The sequence below is a fragment of the Aphelocoma coerulescens genome, chromosome 5 (genome assembly GCF_041296385.1).
Source record: "Aphelocoma coerulescens isolate FSJ_1873_10779 chromosome 5, UR_Acoe_1.0, whole genome shotgun sequence".
NCBI lineage: Eukaryota > Metazoa > Chordata > Aves > Passeriformes > Corvidae > Aphelocoma > Aphelocoma coerulescens.
This window is the reverse complement of record NC_091019.1, coordinates 54,099,193-54,110,933: the sequence shown is the minus strand read 5'-3', so window position 1 is coordinate 54,110,933 and position 11,741 is coordinate 54,099,193. Positions and strand designations below refer to the sequence as shown.

The window sequence follows — 11,741 nt, the reverse complement described above, 5'->3', positions numbered from 1 at the left end:
TAAAAAAATAAAAAAGAGGAAAGTGTTTGGGTTTTTTCCAGGTTCAGTTTGATTTATGTTTATTTGTTGACATATTATCAGAATAATACTTTTCAAATTAGATATACTTACAGCTGCTGGAATTATTTAAAGTGTGTTTTTAGACCTAGCCTGTACCAGAGAAGTTTTTCTGGTCCTAATATGCCAGAAAAAGAGCTGCTAGTGTGTGGACAGTTCAATATCCAGATGGAAAGATTTGTTGCTTGTATATTTTTATTTTGTGAGAGCTTTTGCTAGCAAGATTAAAAATAAATAAATAACAATCTTAGCCAGCCTAACATTACAAGAAATCATTTGCATTAGCTGAACTTGTTTATATGTTTTCTCTCTAAGATTTTAGAGGATTTCTGACACCCACCCCACCCCAAAACACATGAGGATATCTACTATAAATTACAAATCAGCCCTAAGTAATACTGGGCATTTTAAAACAAAATTTGCAGCCTTAACTCTCAAATATTTTTAGAAAGAGCCAATATGTCACTCCACCTTTCTGAACATGGGCAAATTGAGGGTCTGAGACTGTATGCGGTATATAAAATAATATAGAGACTCCACAGAAAAGAAAGAGAAAATCTGGAGATCCCACTCTGTCTCTTGGTAGAATTTTCTTCAGTCTACAGATGGGTAAAACTACACAAGACACAGGACTCTGCAAATTCATCTGCTCAGTCTCATGAATGCAAGCTATCAGACAATACAGTGATGCTGTCTTTCTTTTTTTCTTTTACATGGAATTTTTCTTACATACTCAGGACAAATAAGGCAGGGAAACAGGATTGCAGTCTTTTGCATGTCACACAGTTATAGTTACTTAAAATCAGCAAAGGTTTGAAAGTGTAAAGTGCCAAATACTATAAGATGTGGTCTTGAACAGAAATATCTGCTATAAACTATATATACCCACGGAGCCTGACTGCTTCCCATAACAAAACATACAGAGCAAGACTGTTAAACTGAAGAGATGTTAAAATCTGATTTTTTTTTTCAGACAGGTCATTATTCAGTCTAAGGTATTAAACTACTTAAACAAGCTGACAAGCTACTTTTCCTCCCTAAATTGCAAAATTATCTTGACTAAACTCCAACCACAAGGAGAGAATATACTTTGTTCATTACACTGCCTGCTCCTTTGAGAGCAGAATATTCCAAACCAGAATATATACAAATATACTTTCCCTCTTTCTTCTCTAGCAGATGTTTATAAGACAGCAACAGATTGAAACAGAGATTTTTACCTTTCACTCTCTGGATGACCTGAATAAACTATTTCACATCTCCCTTCTCTAATTTTCTGTCTTACAAATAGAAATGATGACACCGCATTCTGCAACTCTGTGACTCACAGATATTTGTCCATGTAAGTTGGTATTATTTAATTTTCTTTCTTGGTATCTTTTTTTTTTTGTTTTTTTTTTTTTTTTTTTTTTTTTTTTTTGTTTTTTTTTTTTTTTGTTTTTTCCATTGGCACTTATTTCCAACTGTTTGATGACTTCTGTGCCAGGTTACATGAATGCCACCCTACACAGAGTACACTAGCAAGACAGTGCTCCTTTCCCAGGAGCTCACAGATATGCAAAGGTTCACAGCCACCCCTATCTCTCCCTGGCGATCAAGGGAATCTGCAGGGTTAGGCCAGTGCCTTGAGTGGAGTCACATTCACCCTTACTGTGGGGCTGAGGGATTTAAAACACCACGTCATGTTTGGTACCGTTGCCCTAGAGTACTTGTTTCTCTTTAATGAATTCATCCTTTTGAGCTATTTTGGGGGAAAAGAACCTTTCTTCTTGATGCTTGTGTTTGTTTTACTTTTGAGGTGTGATCAAAGTAAGTCCTGGCCGTGTAATCATTTAATGCATTTTGGCTGCAGTTTCAGCCTTCTTTGAAATTTATCCCTTTTCTCTTGCCTGTGACAGCCAAACTTTACCTCCAGGTAGTAAAGGAGGCTTACAAACTCTTTTATATATCACATCTGCTTTCAGCCCATTAATCACCCAGATTGTAGACAGTTTCTTCCTTCTCCTGTAGAGTGTGATTTTGTCTAGACTAGGAATTAAAGAGTGAATTTTAGCATGGTCCAGCTAACATGTTTAAATGTGGACCAGGCTGTGTATCCTTTAACTCATGTTCAGCCAGGCAAGTTAAATACTTAGGAAGACATTATGCTTCAACATGACAAGTTTAACGCATGCCAAAATATGATCTCCCTTGTTTAAATTACAGGTAAAATCTTGGCCCTTACAAAGTCAACGTAAGTTTACTAGTGATTTCAAGTTACCCAGAATTTCCCACATAACTTTAAGAATACTTCTTTAAGAAGTATTGTGTAAAGAATTTACTTTAAGAATCCGAATGTATTAATTAATGTATGAATTAATGTATAATTACTTGAATAAGAGCAACTACTTACTACAGCTGTGATATAGGAGCTGAGAGTTACACTGTGATTCCGTATCTTTAGGGACCCAGCTCCTCTGCCGTTGTGGCCCAGCTGCACAGTGATACTGAACCACAGCTTCCCTCCATGGAAGTTCAATTTAACCAGCCCATCAAATATAATTTTATAAATAGCAGTCAATTTACCTTTTCAGGAGGTCTACCAGTTTTATTGTCCTTACATTCCTGGCTGCCAGTTTCCTGCTTTCTCCAAAGAATTCCATTCAGCTGGGATAGAAGTCTTCCTCTCCATCATAAGTAGTCCTGCTGTCGAGGTTTCTCCACAGCCTCCATGTTCCATTTCCATGTTCCAACCCAACACTCAACTGTCATGAGTACTGAAACAGTGATTTGTAATGCTGTGCTCTCACTCAGGATGCTGAAACCTCTAGCAGAAGAAAGCTGATTTGGGGAGGGAAGGTTCTTTGTGTTTTTCAAATCAATTAGTTCTTGGGCACACAAAGCAGAAGTACCACTTAGTTTATTCACCAGAGATTTGACAGAGACATAGAAAAATTTAGCAGTAAATGAAGGACCAAGGAAATAGGAAGAAAACTTTGATGGAGGAGAATGGCAGGTTTTTGTATACGGTGGCTTTTTCACCAGGAGCACACAAAGCCCTTGATCAGATTCACATGCAGACAGGGACAGTGAATTAGCATGGAGATGTTCCTGGAGCCTGAACTTTCAAAAGTGAGTTACAGATGATGGAGAACTGCCTCCTGCCAGCCTTCACCTCATAATAGAGAAAAGTCCAGCATTGCCTCTATTCTCTGATTTTGGAAGAAAGCATTTTGTTTTAAAGTATCCATTTGATTAATAAGTTTTGTATAAATGATTAATAAGCCATCAAGGTCTTTAATATCATTTTACCTTGGGTTTTGTTTACTCTCTATTTGCCTTCTAAAAAATGTTTATGCAACATTATGAGGCAATGCATATTTATCAAAGACTGCAGGTTAATGGAGGATGATCAGGAAAGCAGAGAGAAAACATGATTTGCCTATTAAGTTGAATTAGGAGAATTTGGAGGCAAAATGCATGGTAACTGTTATTCAATGTCTGCCAAAACTTAAATCATCATCTTATATCAATGCAATGCCTCCCCTCCCAGAGTACACTGCAAGCTATGATAGAATCATTTCACACTACCTTCAAAACTCACCTACCTCTTGAGAAGTATCTTGTATCTATGCAGCAGTCTCACACAATATTTTTGGCTATTAAAATGAGCTCAAACACAGAGTGAAACATCAGACTGAACAATGTAAGGCAGAGTACTGCTAGCCAGCTGGAACATTGTGTACATGTATTTTTTTTTTTTTAATTACATGGTTCTTAATGCCCCACAAATGGACAAGCTGCAAACAGAGGGGACATAACGAAAGTCAGTACAGAAAAGCCACACTGCAAGCTTACAAACGCACTCCCCTGCCGGGCACTTTACAATTTCAAATTTGTCTCACAGGTCCTGTGGCAAAACTAGGTACAGATGCACCAGCAGCAACCAGGAATAGGTTATATGGATGGTATTCCTTTCCAAGTGGGGGCTACAGTCTCTCTTTTTAGGTGTGTGTTTTTTTTTTTTTTTTTAATTTATCACATATAATGAATTTCACAGAAGGTAATATCTGCTCTTCGGATAACAGGTCTGCACTGAAAAAAGTAACAATAAAACTATGTTAATGTGACCTTGAAGCTACAAAGCTTTAGTCTGAGGCATACCAGACTCTCAAGCAGTGTCCATCCTTTTATAAATTCAGCTTGATGATAAGTTAATGAAATAATAGTCTTTCCACATAAGACTGATCCACTACATCAACACAGACAACAAGCATACTTTCTGATTACCTTTCATTGCTGTAACAATATATCTCAGAAGGAACTTTCCTATAGTTTACATATGCCTGTCAAATCATCATAGTCTAACAGCTCCAGGAATCCTAAGATCAATCTCCAAGATTGTGCTAAAACTCTATAGTGACTTGACCCTGAACTTTGGCACAAGCCTGCCCTTTCCTGCTCTGTTCCTTCTCACCCACCCGGAACACATGCATCAAATTAACAAGGAATGGAACATTTCATTAGTTTTGCTCACTTCTGTGGCTTAGCAAATTTTATGTATGCTGCTGGACTGGGAGGATCAAGTTTTACCATATTCTGCAGTCTCAGTCTATATGAAAGCATAATTGTTCTATTCATTCTCATGGAAGTAAGACTGACCATAAGCACCATAAGCACTCAGAAGATTTCAAGGGAGTGTTTGTTTACAGGACAAATGGGTCCCTAAAGTTTTGCTCTTAAAGCATATAGCCTTTGGGCATGTTTCAGCATCATGATTGGTGCTCATAACAGGAACTTTCAGCTAGTGTGCTCCCATATGAAGTGCAGAATCCAGTTTGAGATTAAAGGAAACCAGGTACAGTTCATGAAAAGAAAGTCTGACATGCTCAGTACACAGTTTACCTTCACATTAATACAAGTAGGAAGTAAGCAGTTTGTGTGTTAGGTTATGGTCTGGAACTTACAGGGCAATTGCAACAAAGGCAATGGCTTTATTGTAGACAAAAAAAACTGATAGGAGTCATGACCTCAGCTACAGTCCTTTGTTTACAGACTGAAAATGAAGACTGCAGACAGAGATGAGAGATTTCAATGTCATCTGGAATTGTTTTGGATTTATTATGGAGTAAAACAACTCAGAAACCCATTCCACTGAACCTATTTGTGAAACAAGTTTGCGGACAACAGAAGACGATAACTAAATATATTCAGACTGAATTGAAGTTTTTTTTTGTAGGACAAAGATCAGTGTATCATCAAATCAATTTATTTTTTCTTACCAAAAAATGTATCATATTTGGTTAAAATTGTATCATTTTATTCTCTGCCCATTTCCACTGAGAGGGTGCTCAGAATTCTTTTTTCCAGAAATACAACAGCCAAAAGCTCAAGCATGTTAAGAAACCACACAACTGGAACACACTAAAAACAAAAATACACCTTTTTTATTGGGTTTGACCTACCTTAAGTTTTAAATCAAACTAAAGCAATCAAATTTTTAAAGTCTGATCACCTGAGAAATAAGGATATTAAATATGATTAAATGTGATTGCATTTGAGTGTAAGGACTGTTCTTCCATTACTGCTTTGATTAAAAAAGTCAATCTGAGCTGTGAGGTAGAAAAGTTAAATGCAGCAAGAGAAAAAGAAAAGGGCTTGAAGTTTGTTTCCTTTCTTTTTCAAAATATATTACTTCTTGTGTGAGAAAATAGCATGATTTTAAGTATGTGCTTTTGCAAAACCAAAAGCACATTGGCAAAATTTCTGTAACATAATATTCCTTCATGCTTTTTAATTATAGAAAATATGAAGATAAAAAAAGAAAGAATAAAAAGTTGTTCTTATGGGACTTCTGAGAACAAAAATAGGAGACACATTTTGAAATGAAAAGTGGACTGGAAACCTTAGTTCTTAAGCTGGAATTTAATTGGTGCAATATTGGACTTTAAAGAGTAATAAAGTTTGTGTCCTCAGGTTATGAGAAGAAAATTACCCATAACAATTTTTTGGATTATAATATCTTAGCTGCCTCACAAGTCTATCTTCTTCTGATATTATCATCATTACTCCTCTGATAATTTTCTGTGTTTCATACTCTTACCTCCAAGCATTTGGATGGTGCTGAGAACCCCAGTGAACTTTTCAGATATGAGGCGGAGATCAGCCACTGATCAAAATTAACTTGAACTGCAGAGTCTTCAGAGCTGTTTTCAGAAAGGCAAAATGTGTCGCTCCTCAGAGATGAGATAAATAGCAAAACCAGCACAGATCACTCTCACCTCTTAATTGAAAAGTTGGCTGCTGATCAGGAGCTGGCAGTGACCAGCTCAAGCCATCAGGATGCCAATATATGTTTTGACCTTATTTCTCCACCTCAGAACAGATCAATCACAAATTAATGTTATATTAGTGAAAGCAAGGACTTTTATTGAAGAGAGAAATCTATAAAAAAATCATCCAATGAAATAGTGAAAAACAATCTAGAGAGAAAACTAACCTAGACTGGCAGTGGAACTGTGTTTACTCAGTACAAGTAAGATAATCTAGAGTCTTAATTGCATCTAAATGCAGTAACACAAAAAATCTTTGAAATATGACAACTGGTATATGAAAGGTTCATTTTCTTGGCTTTTTTTGTTTTTGTTTTTGTTTTTTTTTTTAATGCAGCAGAAGTTGCAATCACTTTTCTGGCTGAAATATATATTCTAGTTTGCCACAAAGTATTATCTAAACAGGAACTCTTTATATTGTCAGTGTTCCAAACCATTGAATGCAAGAAAAAAAATCTCAAAAGGATTCTGGTTTTATAATAAAATGGCACATTAGGATGAGTCTGAGTAGGAAACTTCTTTTTTTAAACATGTTTGAATAGGTAAAATTGTGGGAACCACACAACTGAAACATTAGCCTCTGCATTTCTCATCCCTTATTCTTCTCTCATTTTAAAAGTGTTAAATGCAAATACTGAACACAGTAGTGTAACATCACAAAGTGACTCCTGGATGTGGCCCTCAAGTGGGTGCACACACCTGAATTCTCACCATTGGTGTATCAATCCTTCCCAATGCACATGGAGTGCCTGTCTGCACCTGTACATGAGGGAATCAACCCTGAAAAGGGGACTGACACCAAGAAAATATATTGGTGTGGTCTAAAGACTAATTTTCAAGCATGGAGCAAGTACCTCAAAAGTGCTTATGCAGTTAAGAATTGGATTTACATACCTGAAAAGCTTTAGGGCCAGACTTCCAAGCTGTGGATTTGTGGATCAGGTAAACTACTCATGGGACAAGTGAGTCTCTCCAAGCTTGACAGTTGTGTTTTACCTTGGTAAGAAATACAAGGAAGCTAAAGATAACCCCTCTCTACTCATTCACACACATGTGCACATACTTGCGGTTCCTACCTTAAACTGAAAAGATACCTAGGCGGGGAAGACAGACAAAAAGAGACATACAAAACTGTAATTTACAGCTGGCATACTGAGGGCACTGATGAGCCTGATAAGCTCTGGTGATTTATGGCAAGTATCAAAGAGATTATTTTTCCCACCTGCCTACCATCCTTACCATACAAAATATCGGTTCGTTAGCTACTGCCTCTGTTTTAAGGACACACACAGACTGGGAACTATGGTACTTGCAAAATAGGCACAATGACCCTTCAGCTTTCTTCTCTATGACATTGGCAACTTCAGTCCCCCCAACAAGTACCACCAGAGCTCATGAGTCGTAGCATCAAGACACAGAAAGAATTTGCTGAAGAAACACCTGCTGAGCTCATCAGTGCAGAAGTACAGCAAGACAATATCTTGCAGAACTAAAAATATAAGATTAGTTTTCTAATTCTAAGTCCAGGACCCATTAAAAATGCATATTTTCTGTTACAAGAATGAGAATGATGTATGATGACACCTCCAGAGATACAGATATGAAAGAGGCATGAAATTTATACAAGTTTCATTCTTAGAATTAAGACTAAACCTTTCCAAAATGAAGGAGGGAAAAAAACCCCAACAATCAACCACCCCCCAAGAAAAAAAAAAAAACAAGAAACAACATAAAAACAAGGCACTCCAGGACACTGAAACAGATGGAGCGTGCCAGCATTTGCTTCAGCAAGGAAAAAAAAAGTTTATAATGGAGGCGCTGAAACAAGTTTAATTATAGAAACATGAATGGCATCCCTATAATAAAGTAAACCAACAAGTCAAATGAACGTCCTTGCCCTTTATTACAGAGCTGTGGTCATTTCTTCTCTGATATGAAAGCTATGGAAGCTTGCCTCCCTACTACTGGTTCTTCTTACACTATCCTGAGGTTTAGAAAAAATGCAGAGCTCAGAGGCACAACACTCTTGTAAAATTGAAGAGCATTTATTTCTCATTTTTAAGCCTTGGTTTGCCAGGACAGCCTCACAAAATAAACAGTCTTGTTTTCATAAGGGCCTTGGTACAGCAGGAATTATATTCATTCTAAATTTCAGTGCCATTATGCTAACAGTTCACATGAAGCAAAAAGTGCTTCCTCAGATATCAGTATGAAAACGTGAAAGACACCCTGGCTTAATGCTACTTTAAGAGATCAGAATTCATCTTTCAACGTGTATCACTCTCTCAGTAGCATAACAGAGTAAAATTATATTATTGTTCTGTGCCCAGGGAAATAAAAAAGGCATCTCTTTTTTAGGATATAGAGTAAATTCTGATTGCATCTTATGATTTAGTTAGAGCATGATGCAAAATCTGATTAAATCAATGGGATCCTTTGCATTGATTTCAAAGGGTTTTCAGACCTGCACTGTGGTAGGAAGACATTTGTGAATTGTTTGCTCTTTTTTATCAAAACATTAAATCACAAGAATCTTTCAGATTTTACAAACCTCTACTTGGTTGCAAGGAATTTACATTGTTGTAAATCTCTCCACAATTTACTCAATAAACTGGATAGATGTGATCCAAGTCAGAAAGTATGTATGCTCATATTTATAACTCAAACCAAATACCCTTTTACTCTATTATCTGTTTTGCCACTTCTTTAATATAACAAAAATATTTCTGTTTCAGGTGAAACATTTGAGAAACACCTCTTCCAAATAACATGCCAAGCTTCCAAACCCAACGTCCATCACGAAGCACGGTCACTAAACGTTCATTTGTGCAGTAACTGGAAAGTGCCATTTAGGATCAGAGCTCCTTTGGTCCTCTAAGGGCAAAAAGTCTTACCTTCAGATGCTCACAGCCTCAGAAAACGGTGACTCACAAATAATTAAAGCAAGGCAGAGGTTTTGGGCTAAAATGAGAGGAGTTGGCTAGTGGCAAACAGAAAGACAAGTTGCTCCAGAGGAGTCCAAGCAGCTCATAGAACAGCCCTGGCTCCTAGAACAGCCCTGGCTCCATGCAGTGGCAGCACCCCTATGCCAATAATGTTTCTGAGGGGACAGATGTGGTCCCTATCTCATTTCTGGTAACATCCTACCTAAAGCTTTGCCCTTTAGTTCACCTTGAACATTCCTCCATGGGCCAAAAATAATATGACCCTTAGCAGAACTATTTCTTCCTGATTAAGGCTGTAACACAAATGGACCAAAGCCAGGAAATTTAAAATTAAGCTGACACTTTGTCCTTTAATTCTAGCTGCTAAAGAAAAGAAGAAGAAAAAAGAAAATCAGCTTCACAGAACAAGTTCTCCAGCCTTAAGTTTTAATGAAGTTTTGGTGTCCTGTTTTTTATGGGTTATGTCCCAAGCCTATCATTATTCAGTTTTTTTTTTTAATATTATATTTTTTGCATTTAACTTCCTCACTTTTTAAAGTAAAAAGAAGAGAGGAAGAAGTCTTTAATGGAAAGTTCTCCAATGCATATTAATTATCTAAGAGACCAGAATGACTGCTTTGGTTAAATATGTACTTACAAATCTTTTCATATGTACATTATTTACTAATAGACTAGAACTGTTCTAAAGGCATCCATTTCTGTCTGAGAAGGTGTAGTGGTTTGGTCCAAAATACTCAGAAGGTAAATATATCTTTAAAGCTTTTAATTAAGTGACATTATTTGAGAAAGAGCAACTCTTCTGATAGAAGCCCCCAGTGTGTAGTTCTGATTTCCCTGTTCAAAGAACTCACCCAGAGACACTGGGAATTGGTCCCTTTAGGTAAAATTTACACTGCTCAAGAGTCACAAAAAATGTTGCACAAAAGGCATCGCTACTTCACAAATATTTAGGAGAGAATCTCCTTTTCTCATCTGCCACAAAAGATCTGTGCCTTCAGGTTTATGACTCTCATTCAGCACTGCAACTCCTACTGGTTTCAGTTCTTAGATCAGCTGGCAACTTATAATATATACACTTCATACTCCTCAAGTTCTGCTCTGAATAGTGCCTGACCAGGACAGAAAAAAAAATCTGACTCCAGTCACTTGTATTGTGAGTGGAGAATGTTTGCAATCCAGAACTCAAATTGATCATTTGGTTTATGTCATTCCTCCATCTTGTAATCTTCCAGTTTTTGGGTTTCAAACTTTGCATTAAAAACTTGTGGATTTGTTGGTGATGTTCAAAAGTATAGGCATTGCTTCTCACTTCTTGTTTTGTTTAATCCATGTGCCTTCCATGAAAGCATATAAAACCAGGGGAGAAAACCATGGCATTAAGCATTAAAAAATAATAATAATCCTTTTAGTCTAGAGAAAAAGTTTTGAATTTTCACTCAAAAGTTTGCTAGTGAGTCAAATTCTACATAAACCTCTTCTGGATTTATTTCCACATTCAAACTGCAAACTACTAGAGGCTTTTGCATAACTTCAGATTTTGTTGTGAAGAGCTTACGCAGCTCTAATCTGCACATGAAACTCAGACTGACATCAACAGCTGGTTTATGCAGGGATCAAGGGCACAATATGCAGTCAAGATCCCCTCTGCAGATAACCCAAAAGCAGAGCTTTGACCTTATAGCTCAGCAGAGAAAGCTAGATGCCAGTTGAGATACTGGTGATCTAAAAATATTCACATTCAAACCTCAAACAAATGTTTGAAACATAGAATAAAACAAAAATTCTTGCTTGGAGTTTATATCCATTTTACTTCTTTGTGCTATCATGAAATTTTATATTTTTTATGGAGACCTGTTTAAGAGACATCATTTGTGAATTTAAAACAAACTCTCAACCTGCTTTCCATCTTCATGCTAGTGATTTCAGCCAGCAAATAATTGTGGCTACTCATTCTGTGTCTGCAGTTTTGGGAACAAGTGGGATACCTTTGTCCATGACTGCCCTGAAGCAACAGCAACATATCCGAAACAGCAGGCTCCGAAAGGCATTCTGAAGCATAACTTCACCTTACAGTGTCCACTTCCAGAAAGGGTGATTCTCTGGTTTAAGGCCCGAACACTGGAGAGAAGAAGAAGGTCTTTTAGACTAATATGCTTTGTTCAGTCTCATTTTCTTTTGTTGGAAACTGAGATAATACTTGTATGAACTTCTAAAGTTGTGCTGTTGAAATACTGTGTTTGCCTGACAGAACATGCAGCCCATTTCCCAGAAATACAGTGTCTTGTCTGCCCTTAGAAAATAGGGACCAACTGATGAGTTAATTTTAAACTGTCAGCCCCAGCCAAAATCCAAGATTCAATCGCACCTTTCCTTTGGTGAAGGCAGGAATGAGGGCCCAGGCTTAGTGATTGCTCACAGATAGTCTCTA

General features: G+C 37.0%; 1 long non-coding RNA gene across 1 annotated transcript; it reads right to left on the bottom strand.

Annotated features, from left to right (window-relative positions):
* Positions 1-6,146: 6,146 nt before the first annotated feature.
* On the bottom strand, positions 6,147-11,424 carry LOC138110863 (uncharacterized). The gene is made up of 3 exons (XR_011151121.1): positions 11,299-11,424; positions 7,263-7,364; positions 6,147-6,242 (listed from the first exon to the last, which is right to left on the bottom strand). It is a non-coding gene; the product is annotated as an uncharacterized lncRNA (long non-coding RNA).
* Positions 11,425-11,741: the final 317 nt, after the last annotated feature.